The sequence below is a fragment of the Mus musculus genome, chromosome 8 (assembly GCF_000001635.26).
Source record: "Mus musculus strain C57BL/6J chromosome 8, GRCm38.p6 C57BL/6J".
Taxonomy (NCBI): domain Eukaryota; kingdom Metazoa; phylum Chordata; class Mammalia; order Rodentia; family Muridae; genus Mus; species Mus musculus.
Window position 1 is genome coordinate 4,405,410 of NC_000074.6, and position 15,554 is coordinate 4,420,963.

The following is a 15,554-nucleotide window of genomic DNA, read 5'->3' on the forward strand; positions in this document are numbered from 1 at the left end:
ACTTAATTGGGAAGTCTCCCATGTTCTTGCCTCTTTCTTCATGGGGCAAGGAGAATTCCAAGTGTGGCACTGGAAATTCACCTGTGTATTAGTCAGTGTTCCCTAGAGGAACAGGAATAGAACAGGTGTGTGTGTGTGTGTGTGTGTGTGTGTGTGTGTGTGTGTGTGAGACACATATATGTATATAGAGTAGTTTACAGGCTGTGGTCCAGCTAGTTCAACAATGGCTAAGTCCAAAGAAAAGTTTAAGAATCCAGTAGTTCAGTCCATGAGGCTGGCTATCTCAGCTGGTCTTCTGTATAAGGCTAGAATTCTGAAGGAGTAGGCTCTAATGCCAGTGAAGAGATGAACTTGCCAGCAAGAGCGAGGGCAACAGACAAGAGCTTCTTTCTTCCATGTACTTTACATAGGCTTTCACCAGAGGTGTGGGTCAGACTTAAGGGGCACCTTCTCACTTCCAAAGATCTGAATTAAAATGTGTCTTTCCACTTCAAATCTCTCAGAGATGTATGCAATTCTTTAGTTTTATATGTGTGTACTCATGAGTGTGCGGACTAGAGAGATAGCTTCAGGTTTATCTTCCTGGACACCGTTTGCTTCCTTTGAGACAAAATAAAGACTTTAGCATAGAGAAGATGTAGAATTCAGCATTTCAGCTCAATTTCTGGAGATTGAATTTAGAGCCTCACATACTAAAACCAGTGCTCTACTGATGAGCCTGTTTCTAACCCCTAGTGGGGGGATTTTAGGCGGCTCCTCTTTATGGCTGAGCTGCATCCCCCAGACTACAGAGACATTTCTCTCATTGACAGTTCTGGCAAATTCTTCACCTCTTTGGGAACATACCACCAATAATCCTGAATATGGGGTCTTGACAGAAGCTGTTTCTTGGATCTAAAATTGTTAACTCCACCCAGCAAAATTCTGTGTAGCTAGTAAGCCCAATTTGTTTTAATCTCCCGTCCCCCAGACATTAGCTTACTCTGTTTAATCCCCAAAACTAAATGTCCTGACCGTGCATCATCATAGCACTTCCAGAATATTGAAAATAAATACAGCATAATAACTTGAAGTGGTGCCAGGTGGTGGCGATAAATGCTTTTAATCCCAGAGGCAGTCGTATCTCTTGAGTTCGAGGCCATCCTGGTCTACAGAGTGAGTTCCAAAACAGCTAGGTATAAACAGAGAAACCCTGTCCTGAAAGACACACAAAACAAAACAAATAAACACACCCAAACCAAAATAAAAAATGAAACAAAAATAATTTAAAGTGGTGTTGAGTGCTTTCAACTTGACAGGCTTGAAGATAAGACTTTAGTGTATCATATCTTATTTTGTTTCCATTAAACCCTTTTTTTCTCACTATGTTGCTTTTAGATGTGTTGTTTATCATAGTAATAAAGCAAACCAGGACAGGTTCTGTGTGTGTGTGTGTGTGTGTGTGTGTGTGTGTGTATGTATGTATGTGTGTATGTGTACTGGTCAGAGAGCAATCTCAAGTGTCATTCCTCAGGAGTCATCATCTCATTTTTGAGAAAGGATCTCTCACAGGACCAGAGCTGGCCAATTAGGCAGGGTTGACTGAATGATAAGCCCCAGGGATCTTTCATCTCCTCCTCCTCATGGAGGATGGCAAGCTTGTGCCACTGTGCCTGGCTTTTAAAAACAGAGACTCTAAGGATCATATTTAGATTTTCATGCTTGCAATGCAAGCACTTTAGAAACGGAGCCAATTTTTCTTGAATTCTCGTTTCCTGTTATTGTTTCTGACCTGCACCAAGTCCTACTGAAACCCATCTTGTCTTGACATCCCACTGCTACCTTGTGTCCGCTATTACCTTATACTTCTCTGCTTAATTTCCTTGTGGAGGCAGAGTCTTGCTATGTGACCCCGGCTAGCTTTAAACTGCTTCAGCCTTGTGAATGTCAGGATTGAAAACATGGACGACCATGTCTGGATCTTTTATCTCATACATTCATACACATTGTCCTTTGTCACCAAACATTAGACTCCCTCCTGAAATGCTTTGAAGGCCCTGCGCTTGGGCCTTTCAAGTGCCAAGAGAATAGACAAGTACCACCATGCCTGGTTTACGCTTATGTTCTTTACAAATTATCTGGTCTCTGGTACTTGAGTGTCTTCTAGAAGTCAACATAGGTCAAGTATTGCTTAATTTTTTAATTGCATGTGTTTTATTTGTGTTATGTTTGTGTGAGGTGCATGGGTATAGATTACACACAGTTTATAGTTCCTGGAAATCAGGCCCAGGTGTTCAGATCACATGCCTAGGATCAGATCTTGGTAGCAGATGTCATTACCTACCAAGCAATATTGATGACCCCTGTCTTTTTTTTTTTTTTTTTTTTTTTTGAGAAAAGGCTTCTCAGTGAACCTGCTGTTTTTGTCTAGACTGGTTGGTCAGCAGTTGTCAGATGTTTTCCTGTCTTGTCCCCCACCTCATTCTGGGTTTACATGTGTGCAATATCATCTCTAACTTCTATGTGGGTGCTGGGAACCTGAACTCAGGTCCTTGTCCTTGAGTAGTGAGCACTTTACTCTCTGAGCAATCTCTAAAGAGTCTTTGTTCTCTGGTATTTGATTGTTTAAGGCAGGGTCTCATATAGCCTATGCTATTCTCCTACTCACTGTATTAGTCCGACTCCTCTAAAGAAACAGAACTATAGAATGAGTGTGTTTGTGGGTCTGTGTGTGTGTCTGTGTCTCTCTGTGTGTATGTATACGTGCCAGCAAGGCTACATGCATACCTGTGGTTTATTAGAATGGTTTACAGGCTATGGTCTTGGAAGTCCAACAATGGCTGTCTCACAAAGGAAATTTTAAGAATTGGGTAGTTGTTTAGTCCACCAGTGTTGCGCCCACCTCGGCCGGCAAGGAAGACACAACACGGTCGGATTCTTCTCAACAGCCTTTATTGCACGAACGCCTTGATGCTGCTACGGGGACCCCGGGAACCCAGGGAGGTCTGCTTATATACTCTCAGCCCCCATCCACTCTGGCCACGCCACCTCACCAGGCACACAGCTTCAGCCAATCAGGGCGGCAGGGGTATGTCTCCACCAAATATGGACTTGTTTACACCACCAGCATCATGGTGCACCTGCGCAGCTCTCATGATGGTCGTGGCTTATTTTCAGGTGTATGAGGAAGTCAAGTGCAAGTCATAAGACTTAGCTGCAGTCCCGGGCGCCATCTAGGGACTGCTGCCACACCTGCTCCTCACACACCAGGCTGGGTGTCTCAGCAGTCCCAATCTAGTGCTGCAGAGAAGATTCCTAGAGAGCTGCTGGTCTTCAACCTACATTGGAACCCCAATAAAATTGATTCTAGTACTGGAAAGGATAGGTGAACTTGCCAGCAAGAGTGAAGACCTTTTCTGTGGTCTTTTTTTTTATATGCATATTTTTGGTGAATATATTTACCTCTTCCCTCTCTTCCTCCCACCTGTTCCATGCACCCCATCGCAGCCTCTTTTTCTTTAATTGTTGGCGCGCGCGCACGCACACACACACACACACACACACACACACACACACACATATAATTCCTAAATACAGAACTACCACCAGCTTGTGGGATTGTGAAAGGTAGCCTGGTTCCCAGTCGATGTAAGGCTAGAAGCCTCGGAGATCCTGAATTCCCGGGCACCAGGCACCTGTCACTAGCTGCATCCCTGCATAGTTTTGTGACCATTAGTCTTGTAAGGGCAATGCCCCAAGACCTCCACATGTAGATGAGGAAAAGTGACATGAAGTATGGTCACTCAGGCTCAAGATAGAGAGCTCCATTCTAATGAGGTACCTAAAGGCCTGGAGGGCTTAGCCAATAAGCTCTTCTTCCCCAACACTCCTCAGGCCCACCCTGAGAATGGGATATGGTTTTATACATCTACTTCCCATCATGGCAATAAATGGTCTAGAACCACAGACCACCTCTTTCATCGGGATCCACCGTGGGGAGCCTTGGAGAAGGGCTTTGCCTATAGAGACACTGTCTAGTCTCCGTAGAAGGTCTCACTGCACTCCCAGCCATAATTGCACCAAGCCCAAACCTGCAGCCATCAAGCCAAGGACTCTCCCGGTGGGACTCTCTTCTACCCTGGCTAGGCCCAGCCCTTGGGCCCAGATTCCATTCTCAGATCTTCTGTGACTTCCAGCGGTGCCTGGATGTCCAAGAGCCTGGGAACTCCATGGCTCTGGCGGTCCCACATCTCAGACTGTGCTCCTCCGCCCCCTTAGTGGTGTCCCAGGACTTCCCTATGGCCCAACAGCCTCCAAGGGATGTTGTGGGGTAAACTCCCGGCATCCTGAGGAGTCCTGTGGCAGAGCGGACGCAGGACCCACAACCCTTCACCTGCTCATTCTGTATGGTGCTATTTGTATGTATATGCTTCAAGGGCTGACCATTTGGGATCCTATAAACAGTTGGTGGGCTTCTGCTACCAGAATGTGTGGCCTCGATTTAGCATGGGTCTTCCCAACTGAAGCTATTCAGTTAAGAAAATCCCTCGAAGGCGTGCCCAGATGTTTGGGGTTTGACTCCAGATGTAGTCAAGTTGATAACCAAGATTGGCCTATGGACCTGAGAATGACCTTGAACTTCTGATCTTCCTGCTTCATCCCCTCAAGGGTTGGAATTACAGATGTCTACCACCATACCACCTTTATTTATTTATTTATTTATTTATTTATTATATGTAAGTACACTGTAGCTGTCTTCAGACACACCAGAAGAGGGCGTCAGATGTCATTACGGATGGTTGTAAGCCACCATGTGGTTGCTGGGATTTGAACTCAGGACCTTCGGAAGAGCAGTCGGGTGCTCGTACCTGCTGAGCCATCTCACCAGCCCCATACCACCTTTTGACATCAAATGTTTTCACATTCTCCCTGTTCTCATAGTGATGTTGTTACTGGTTGAGGTCATGATGTCATACCACTGAGATCCCCCTTTCACACCCTCCCATGTCATTCTCATTAAGCCCAGCCCATCGCTTACACTTCTATAGATCCCATCCTTTGATTTCTGTGCATCCCCAGAGGCTCCTTTGAGGGACAGGATTTAAAGCTGCAAGCCTAGAGTGAAGGGATTTTTTTTTTTTTCTTCGAGACAGGGTTTCTCTGTACAGCCCTGGCTGTCCTGGAACTCACTTTGTAGACCAGGCTGGCCTCAAACTCAGAACTCCACCTGCCTCTGCCTCCCAAGCGCTGGGAGTGAGCCAGAGCTAAGGATCTGGAAAGAGTAGGTAGGGTGTTCTCAAAAGCCTAAGGCTGAGGCTGGAGACTGGGTGTTCTGACTGACTGTTTAAGCTGAACTGGAGACAGTTTGCAGAGACACTTGCAGCCCTGGCTTAGATCGCTAGATTGTGGCAACAATGGATCCCCACAAAACTGGAATTCCCTTGGGTCTCTTATGTTTGGAGGAGAGAAGAGCCTAAAACCAGGGCGAGAGGAGAGGCTTTCAACTGGAAAGACATTTATGATTTCTAAACCTCTTACAGAAGAGACACTGACTGGTCAGTGGTGGACAGGACCACACCTCGATGGGAGACTGCTTAGGCATGAATAGCTGTGGCCTCTACTTAAACTGTAACCTCTTGAGAATCCCAGAGATGGACTTTGGGAGCAAGGGGATCATTGTATCCCTTCGTCTGTCTTCCCAATGTGGTCAACATTGAATAAATCTACCCTCTCCCACTTTCCTTTTAATTTGGCCATTTTAATTGGCTTATCTAGGAACTGACAATCTTAGGGTCCAAGCTGTGACTCCAATAAGTCCAATAATAGTGACATGGTGGGTGGGGGAGGGTGGATACTTACAGTCAAGTTTATAGAGTGTGCCGGGCCTGCTGGGGTGGGTGGCTAGGGACAGGGCTTTCTTTGTCTGCACCCGGGGAACAGCCGGTGGAAGGGAAACTGGAGCACATGGCTGGATAAGTTTGGCTTGATGCCTGGGAATGAGTGTGAATGAGGACCTGGGGAAGGCTATGAGGAGGAGATAAGGCAGGGAATGCAGCTGACCCCCATGAAATCCTGTTCACCTATGGAAATACACCTATGGAAGTACACCCCACCTCCCTTTTGTGTGTACATTTTAACTCTCACAATATGTTCCTGAGGCTTTGCTGACATTTATTACCCAGATGATGAAACTGAGGCTCTAAGATATCCTTGACATCACCCATATTCCACAACCAGGGTGAGGACTGAGATTGGAAGTGAGGACACACACCAGAACTCTTTCTTCTTCTGGTTTTAGACGTGTCCTCCTGATATTCCAGTGTCCGGAGCTTGGGCAAATGGCTCAGTCTGTGTCTTAATTACTGTTCTATTTTTTTTGGTGTGTGTGTCTATGATAAAACGCTATGACAAAAACAACATTCAAGCAGGCTAGATGTCCATAAAAGTGGGGAAGGCACGGCAGCAGAAAGTTGAAATATCACATCTCCACAGCACACAGGGAACAGGAAATAAGACCTTGAAGTGGGTCAAGGCTAAGTGTCAAAGCTTGATTTCAGTGCCTTAATCCCTGCATGATCTTAATCCTCAATGAGACTCTATGTCCTAGAGATTGCATAAACTCCCAAACAGAGCCAACCGCAGGGGACAAAGGGTTCAAACACATGAGCCTATGGAGGCACTTCTCATGCCAAAAACCATGCTCCTTTCTTGTTGCAGACTTAGAAACACCCTGAGAGAACAGATTCAGTGAGGAAGGATTCATTTTGGCCTACTGTTCCAGAAAGGTACAGTCCATTGTCATGGGGAAATGGACAGCAAAAGCTTCCTTACCAGTGGCTAGCCTACTGAAGGAAATATCTCTACTTTCCTAGCAACCATGAACTGTCTGTTTATAGATTTTTAGGGAGGGGCAGAGACTTGTGAACGCTCCCTGATTTACATGGTAGGAGGTTAATGGGCCCAATCTTGTGTGGATAGTCTTAGATGCTAAGGGTTAAAGAGTACAACCAAACAGGAGGTTGTAGCACACTCCTTTAACCCATGCACTCAGGAGGAAGAGGTAGGCAGATCTCTAACTTTGAGGCTAGCCTGGACTGCAGAGTGAGTTCAGGACAGCTAGGGCTACACACAGAAAACTTGTCTCAAAAAGCAAAAAAAAAACAAAAACAAAAACAAAACAAAACAAAAAGATTTTAAAAGAAACACAACTGATGCGTCACACCCAGATGACAAGCAAGGCTACCTCAACATTCTACCCACCTCTATTGGGTTTTACACATTCCAAGCCCTCTGTGAGAACGTGAAGAAGGGCTCTGGAATGGATATTTCCCAGGCTGTGTTAAAACACTGGGGAGCGGCTCAGGACTTTATGTTGGGTGTGACCACAGGGTTGTTTTCTGCAGACTAGGAAGGACCAACAGGCTGGGTGTGAGTTAGCTTTCCTGGAAGACAGAAGACCTTGCACCTACGTAAGTGATGTCATATGTGCCTGCTCAGCCTCTCTTCCTGTGGTCATTCGTGCTCACTGAGAATCTGCTTGTCAGCGTCCTACCCTGCCCCAAATCTGGAGTTTACTAGTTAGGTAAACATATATGCAACATCTACCATGTGTGCCAAGTGTTTCACATTCATTGTTGCAAGTCCCTATATGTAAAGTGCACAGCTCAAGGTCAGTTGTAAAAAACTAAGGCCCAAGTACAGAATCGATTAAATGCAAACTGAAAAACTCAGAAGTCCCAGCATGACAAAATGACTCTCAGACAACCTCAGTACTCAGTAGCACGCACTGAGTCAGACTGAGTGAATGAATGAATCTGAGCAAGTCTGATACGGATGGGAGAAATGAGTGACAGTGGCTGGAGGAGAATGGAATGGGACAGACAGAGATGGGCCAGGAAAGCTGGGAGTGTGGTCATATTCTGAAGTCAGGAGGATCAGATCAAAGTTGGAAGACACAGGTGGCAAGGTGTCAAGTACTGCAATTCAGAGAGTCTGTCAATAGAGGGCACTCCAAGTCTTGGCCTAGATTATGTGCCTCACTGCCCCCCAACTTAAATTTACATGTATTTATTCATATGTGTGTGTGTGTTTGTGTGTGACTGTGTGTGTGTGTGCGCGCTCTTGCATGCGCACGTGCGCATGCATGCACACCCACATATCATCATGTACTCATATGGAGGTCAGAGGGCAACTTGTAGGGATTGGTTCTGTTGTTTACCATGTTTGTTGTTTGTTCCTGGTGATTGAACACAGGTTCTCTGCGTTGGCAGCTGGTTTACCTGCTAAGCTATTTCACTGGCTCTTGCCTCTCTCTCCCTCTCTCCTTCTCTCTCTCTTCCTTTCCCCTTTAAACAATCTTTTATTTATTCTCTGGCAATTTCACACACACATATAATGCATCTGTCTAAAGTCCTCAGACACACTCCAACATGCCCCTTCCTCACACTCTCCACCTCCTTTTTTTTTCTCCTTTCTTTTAGAAATAATCCACTGAGTATAATTAGCTGCCTGTGGGAATGTCGGCTGATCTTGGCTTGAGCCTGTACAGGTCTTGTGCAAGTAACCATACGCGTTTGCATTCCTTCTAGGCTCTGCCCCATAGTTACCTGGCAACAGCTAAGTATGCCTGACTCACTATAAAAGGGGCTGTTTGCCGCCTCCTCCTCCTCCTCACTCTCTTACTCTCTCTGTCCCTTCTCTTCCCATAACTCCCCCCCCCCATGGCTGGCTGGCCTCTCTCTCTCTCTCTCTCTCTCTCTCTCTCTCTCTCTCTCTCTCTCCCCTCCTCTCTTCCTCCCCCTCTTTCTCCCTCTTTCTCTCCCACTTCTCTCTGCCTTTCTCTGTCTCTACTCCCTCCCCTCCCCTCCCCATGCCCTAAATAAGCTCTTTTCCATACTATAGTTCAAGTGACTGGTCCCTCAGGGGAAAGGGATGCCTCAGTATGGGCCCACAAAGACACCCCTTTCCACCTTACTGTACATATTCCTGGTTTTTTCTTCCTTTTCTTTTTTATAAAACATAACAATACCTGTGGTGAGTTCATGAGTGCAATGACCACACCACATCCAGAAGACAGCATTTCACAGTGGCCCTCCACATCCTCCAGTTCTTCCATTGTTTCTGATACCACTTCTGCAATGTTCCCTGAGTCTCAGTGAGATTGATATAGATGTCTCATTCAGGGTTAAGCATTCAAAAGTCATTTATTCTCAACCTTGATCAGTCAGGGGTCTCTGCATTACCTGGTGCCTGCTGCAGAAAGAGGCTAAGAGCAGGACTAATATATATGCATACACAGAAACATTTAGAAGGCAATTTGACAACACACCCATTTTGTAAAAGAGCAGCAGCAGGCCCCCTCCTAGGGCTTATGACCTCTGAAGTTCTGGGATTTTGACCAGCTCTGAAGTCCTAGGCATGGACTTCCTATTGTGGAGCAGCAATAGGGAAATACAGAGGAGCAAATCCTTGGGTCTTGCCAACCAGCCAGCCTAGAAAACTCAAGGAGCTCCAGGTCAATGAGAGATCTTTCCAAAAACATAGCATGAACAATTGAGAAAGACACCTAACGCATGTTTCTGGTCCCTCCTTCCCCAGTATTCACACACAGGTGCACACACATATGAATACACAAATCAACTGGAAATGAAAATGATGATATTTGTATACATTGGGATAAGAAACCAAAATATCATTTTAGGCTGTGTGAGATCTCTTGGCAGGTAAATACACTTACATATAGCCTGATGACCTGCCTGAGACTCACATAGTGGAAGGGAGAACTGATTCCTTCAAGTTGTCTTCTGACCTTCACACAGATGCTATAGTGTGAGCATACCACCCAAATATACGTTTAAAAAGTTTAAGTTGTCAGCTTGTCCGTCCGTCCGTCCGTCCTTCCTTCCTTCCTTCCTTCCTTCCTAACGTGGTATCTAGGAGCTGGAGAGATGCTCTGGCGTTAAGAGCAGCGGCTGCTTTTGCCCTAGTTCTGAGTTTGGTTCTAAGCACCCACTTTAAGGAGCTCATGATAACCTGTGATTCTATCTCTTTTTTCTGGCCTACTTGCATCTGTGTGTGCATGAGTCTTTCCACACAAATCGAAAATGACAAAAATAAATCCCAAAGGATGTCTAAAGCATGCTTATGAGGGACTGGAAAGTTGGCCTGGTGCTTGAGAGCACTCCTGCTTTTGCAGAGAACTAGGGTTCAACTTCCAGCACTCACAAGGCAGCTCATAATTATCTGTTTTATATATATATATATATATATATATATATATATATATATATATATATATAAAATACACACACACACACACACACATATATGTATATAAATCTATGCGGGCTAAAGAGATGGTTCAGTAGTTATCTTAGTATCTTAGTTTGGGTTTTATCGCTATGAAGAGACATCATGACCAAAGCAAATTTTATGAAGGACAACATTTAACTGGGGCTGGCTTACAATTTCAGATGTTTAGTCCATTATCATCATGGTGGGAACCATGGCAGCATGCAGGCAGACATGGTGCTCAAAGAGCCGAGAGATCTACATCTTGATCCAAATTCTTGATCCAAATGTATCCAGGAAGAGACTGTCTTCTACAGGCAGCCAGGAGGAGGGTCACATTCTACAGAACTTGAGCATAGCAGCCTCAAAGCCTGCTACAAAGTGACATACTTCATCTAACAAGGCTCTACCCACCTCCTCTAATAGGGCTATACATTCTAATAGTGCCATTTTCCATGGGCCAAACATATTCAAACCACCACAGTGGTTAAGTGCCATTGTTGTTCTTACAAAGGTCCTGAGTTTGACTTCTAACACACGGTGGCTCACAAACCATCTGTAACTACAATCCAACACTTTCTTCTGGTGTGTGTACATGTGGAACACAGATATACATGCAGGCAAAATACACATACACATACAAATAAACCAGTAAACCTTTCCTGGGTTCTGGTGGCACATGCCTTTAATTGCAGCACTTGAGAGGCAGATGCAGGCAGATCTCTGAGTTCAAGGCCAGCCTGATGCACAGAATGAGTTCTAGGACAGCCAGGGCAACACAGAGAAACTTTGTCTCAAAAATACAAACAAACAAAAAGTTATTTTAAAAATGTGCCTGGAGAGATAGTTCAGCTCTTAAGAGCACTGGTTGCTCTTCCAGAGGTATTGAGTCAATTCCCAGCAGCCATGAGATGGTGGCTCAGAATCAGTTCTAATGGAATCCAATGCCCTCTTATGGTTTGCAGGCTCTATATGCAGATAAAGCACTCATTTACATAAAATAAATAAAGATATAAATCTTTAAAAAACCTTTTTTTGACTCTTTGTGAATTTCACATCATGAGCCCCAATTCTACAAATCTTCTCTTCCCTTCATATCTTCCCTCTGCCCTTGCAATCTCCTCCTGCAAAAGAAAATAAGATAGAAAAAAATCTTGTGAAAGCTGTAGTATGTCACATTGTGTCCCACAGTATACCCTTTTGTCTACACATCTTTTCTTGCAAATGTTTGTCGCAATGAGTCATTGGTCTGTTTTGAGGCCTCTGTTTTCTGCTACACTATCTATACTATCTATACTATCTACACTATCTATACTATATCCTTACTGTGACTCCTCGCAAATATATTGTTGTTGCTCTGTGTCATGGAGACCAAAAAGTTTAGGATCTGCAGGACTGACTCTTTCAAGAGCTCCAGCAGATCATAGATAAGATAGATGTTGGGGTGGGCTAACTTAACGCCCTGGATCTGGGTCTGGGAGATAGCTGAGTTGGTCAGCCCACCAGTTCTCTTGTACCTACACTGCCAGGGCGAGCTCTCCAGCACTGTCCCAGCTAGATCACCCAATTCTGCATCCAGTCAGGGGAGGGTCAGCTCTACCACTCTCATGACCTCTGTGCCAGCTCACTAGCCTGCCAGAGGTGGTGAGGAGTGGGCAGTAGAGGGACATCTCTCCCTTACCAAAGCCACCCCATGGTAGATGAGGGGCAGGGCCAACTACGCCCCTCCAACTCCCCTCAGCTCTAATGTGCTGCCCAGGGGAGGTGCAGGGCCTTTTTTTATTACTGTAGCCAGTGAGGGGCAGGATTGGCTTTCCTGCTCTCCTCAGGTTGAACTCTCCTGACTGCCGCAGGCATGGAGGGTTGCAGGGGGCAGGGCTTGTAAATCTTTAAAAATAAATCTATAATAATAATAATAATAACCCCAAAACCAAAACCAAATGTGTAGAAAGGGCCATGATTGCATAGAGGAGCCAGATGTCTTTTTTCTATTGACATCAATACTTGAAAACATTATATGATTTTTGTAAAATTTTTTTTTGGTTTTGCTTTTGAGATTCTTAGAAATCAATAGAGAGTCTTAAGCTATAGCCCAGGCTGGCTCCACCTCTTGTCAGCCCTCTTGTCTCAAGCTCACACATCCTGGGTTTAAGGTGTAGAACAATTACACCTAGCTTAGGAGTTAGTATTTATGGGAAGAATGGTATTTTGTCTTTTTTTCCAAGACAGGGTCTCGGCTAGCTCCCGCTGCCCTTGAACTCATTGTATAGCCTAGAATGACTTCTTGATACCACCTCTTGGAGTGCTCCATGACAGGCATGGGGCACCATTTCCAGCTTTCTTTTTCTGTTATTTATTTTCATAATGCTACTCTTCACATTATTATCAATCTATGGCATTCTAGTAAAAATTTTAAAGTTACCTTACAGTCTGTCTATCTCTGTTTCTGCTTCCCACTCTGTGTGTGTGTGTGTTGTGATGTTATGTTTGTGACACAGTGCACATGTCAATCTCAAACTGCTAGGTTTGGCAGCAAACTACTGCCATCTCACAATCTCTCTCTCTGTCTCTCTCTCTCTCTCTGTCTCTCTCTCTCTCTCTCTCTGTGTGTGTGTGTGAGCATGGGGGAGTTATGTGTGCCTGTGCATCTGCACAGAGGGTAATGGAAGAAGCTGGGTGTACTACTCTATCACTCTCCACCTTATCCTCTTGAGTCAGGTTTTCTCACTAAGCCTGGAGCTAGACTGGTAGCCAGCAAGTCCCAGCAATCTTCTATAGTACTATAAAGTCTCACACAGCCATAGCCTGGCTCTTTATGTAAGTGCTGGGGGGATTTGAACTCAGGTCCTCGTACTTGCACAACAATCACTCTTATTCACTAAGCTATCTCCCCAACTCTGGATATAAGTATTTATCAAGGCACTTAAAGAAATTTCTCAGACCACTTACTTAGTTCAAGTTCACTTAAAAATTGCTTGATAATTTTCCATGTGATGTGGATGAACCAAAACTTACGCAAATGACTTCATCACTAATCAACTTACACTTCATTCACAGGTTTTATTTTCACTACCATTAAAAAGGAAAGGAAGGTCAACATGCTGCAGTAAACACTTTCATTTCTGTACTCGTTTGTAAGGACTTACTTTGCTTTGTTTTTGTGGTACTGTGAACTGAACCTAGCACCTTGTGTGTTCTAGGCAGGAAGGTGCTAGGAAGATTCTAGGCAGGTGCTGTATCTCTGAGTCCTTTTCATATTTATTTTTAGACAGAATCTTAGTAGGTTGCCCAGGCTGGCCATGAACTCAGACTTGTGTGTGTGTGTGTGTCCCCTCCCAACCAGGCCTGATAGCAACTTTTTGTAAAGGAAAGATTTCTAACAGAAACTTCTGGGTAAGGGGAAATGTGGTTTTTGTTTTTTGTTTTTTTTTTTGTTTTGTTTTGTTTTTTGCTTTCTTTCTTTCTTCTTTTTTTTTAAAATTGGGTATTTATTTCATTTACATTTCCAGTGCTATCCCAAAGGTCCCCCACAAACTCCCCCACCAACTCCCAACCCACCCACTCCCACTTCTTGGCCCTGTCGTTCCCCTGTACTGAGGCATATAAAGTTTGCACGACCAATGGGCCTCTCTTTCCACTGATGGCCGACTAGGTCATCTTTTGATACATATGCAGCTAGAGTCAAGAGCTCTGGGTGGGTGGGGGGCTACTGGTTAGTTCATGTTGTAGTTCCACTTATAGGATTGCAAATCCCTTTAGCTCCTTGGGTACTTTTTCTAGATCCTCAATTGGGGGCCCTGTGATCCATCCAATAGCTGACTGTGAGCATCCACTTTTGTGTTTGCTAGGCCCTGGCATAGTCTCACAAGAGAGAGCTCTATATAGGTCCTTTCAGCAAAATCTTGCTAGTGTGTGCAATGGTGTCAGCGTTTGGAAGCTGATTATGGGATGGATCCCCAGATACGGCAGTCTCTAGATGGTCCATCCTTTCGTCACAGCTCCAAACTTTGTCTCTGTAACTCCTTCCATGGGTGTTTTGTTCCCAATTATAAGAAGGGACAAAGAGTCCACACTTTGGTCTTCGTTCTTCTTGAGTTTCATGCATTTAGCAAATTGTATCTTATATCTTGGGTATCCTAATTTCTGGGCTAATATCCACTTATCAGTGAGTATATATTAGGTGAGTTCCTTTGTGATTGGGTTACCTCACTCAGGATGATACCCTCCAGGTCCATCCATTTGCCTAGGAATTTCATAAATTCATTCTTTTTAATAGCTGAGTAGTACTCCATTGTGTAAATGTACCACATTTTCTGTATCCATTTCTCTGTTGAGGGGTATCTGGGTTCTTTCCAGCTTCTGGCTATTATAAATAAGGCTGCTATGAACATAGTGGAGCATGTGTCCTTCTTACCGGTTGGAACACCTTCTGGATATATGCCCAGGAGAGGTATTGCGGGATCCTCCGGTAGTACTATGTCCAATTTTCTGAGGAACCGCCAGACTGATTTCCAGAGTGGTTGTACAAGCTTGCAATCCACCAACAATGGAGGAGTGTTCCCCTTTCTCCACATCCTCACCAGCATCTGCTGTCACCTGAGTTTTTGATCTTAGCCATTCTGACTGGTGAGAGGTGAAATCTCAGGGTTGTTTTGATTTGCATTTCCCTGATGATTAAGGATGTTGAACATTTTTTCAGGTGCTTCTCAGCCATTCGGTATTCCTCAGGTGAGAATTCTTTGTTTAGCTCTGAGCCCCATTTTTTAATGGGGTTATTTGATTTTCTGAAGCCCACCTTCTTGAGTTCTTTATATATATGGGATATCAGTCCCCTATCTGATTTAGAAGAGGTAAAGATTCTTTCCCAATATGTTGGTGGTCTTTTTGTCTTGTTGACGGTGTCTTTTGCCTTGCAGAAGCTTTGCAACTTTATGAGGTCCCATTTATTGATTCTCCATCTTACTGCACAAGCCATGGCTGTTCTATTCAGGAACTTTTCCCCTGTACCCATATTTTCGAGGCCTTTCCCTTCTTTCTCCTCTATAAGTTTCAGTGTCTCTGGTTTTATGTGGAGTTCCTTAATCCACTTAAATTTGACCTTAGTACAAGGAGATAGGAATGGATCAATTCGCATTCTTCTACATGATAACCGCCAGTTGTGTCAGCACCATTTGTTGAAAATGCTGTCTTTTTTCCACTGGAATCATTTTAGCTACCCTTGTCAAAGATCAAGTGTCCATAGGTGTGTGGGTTCATCTCTGGGTTTTGAATTCTGTTCCATTGGT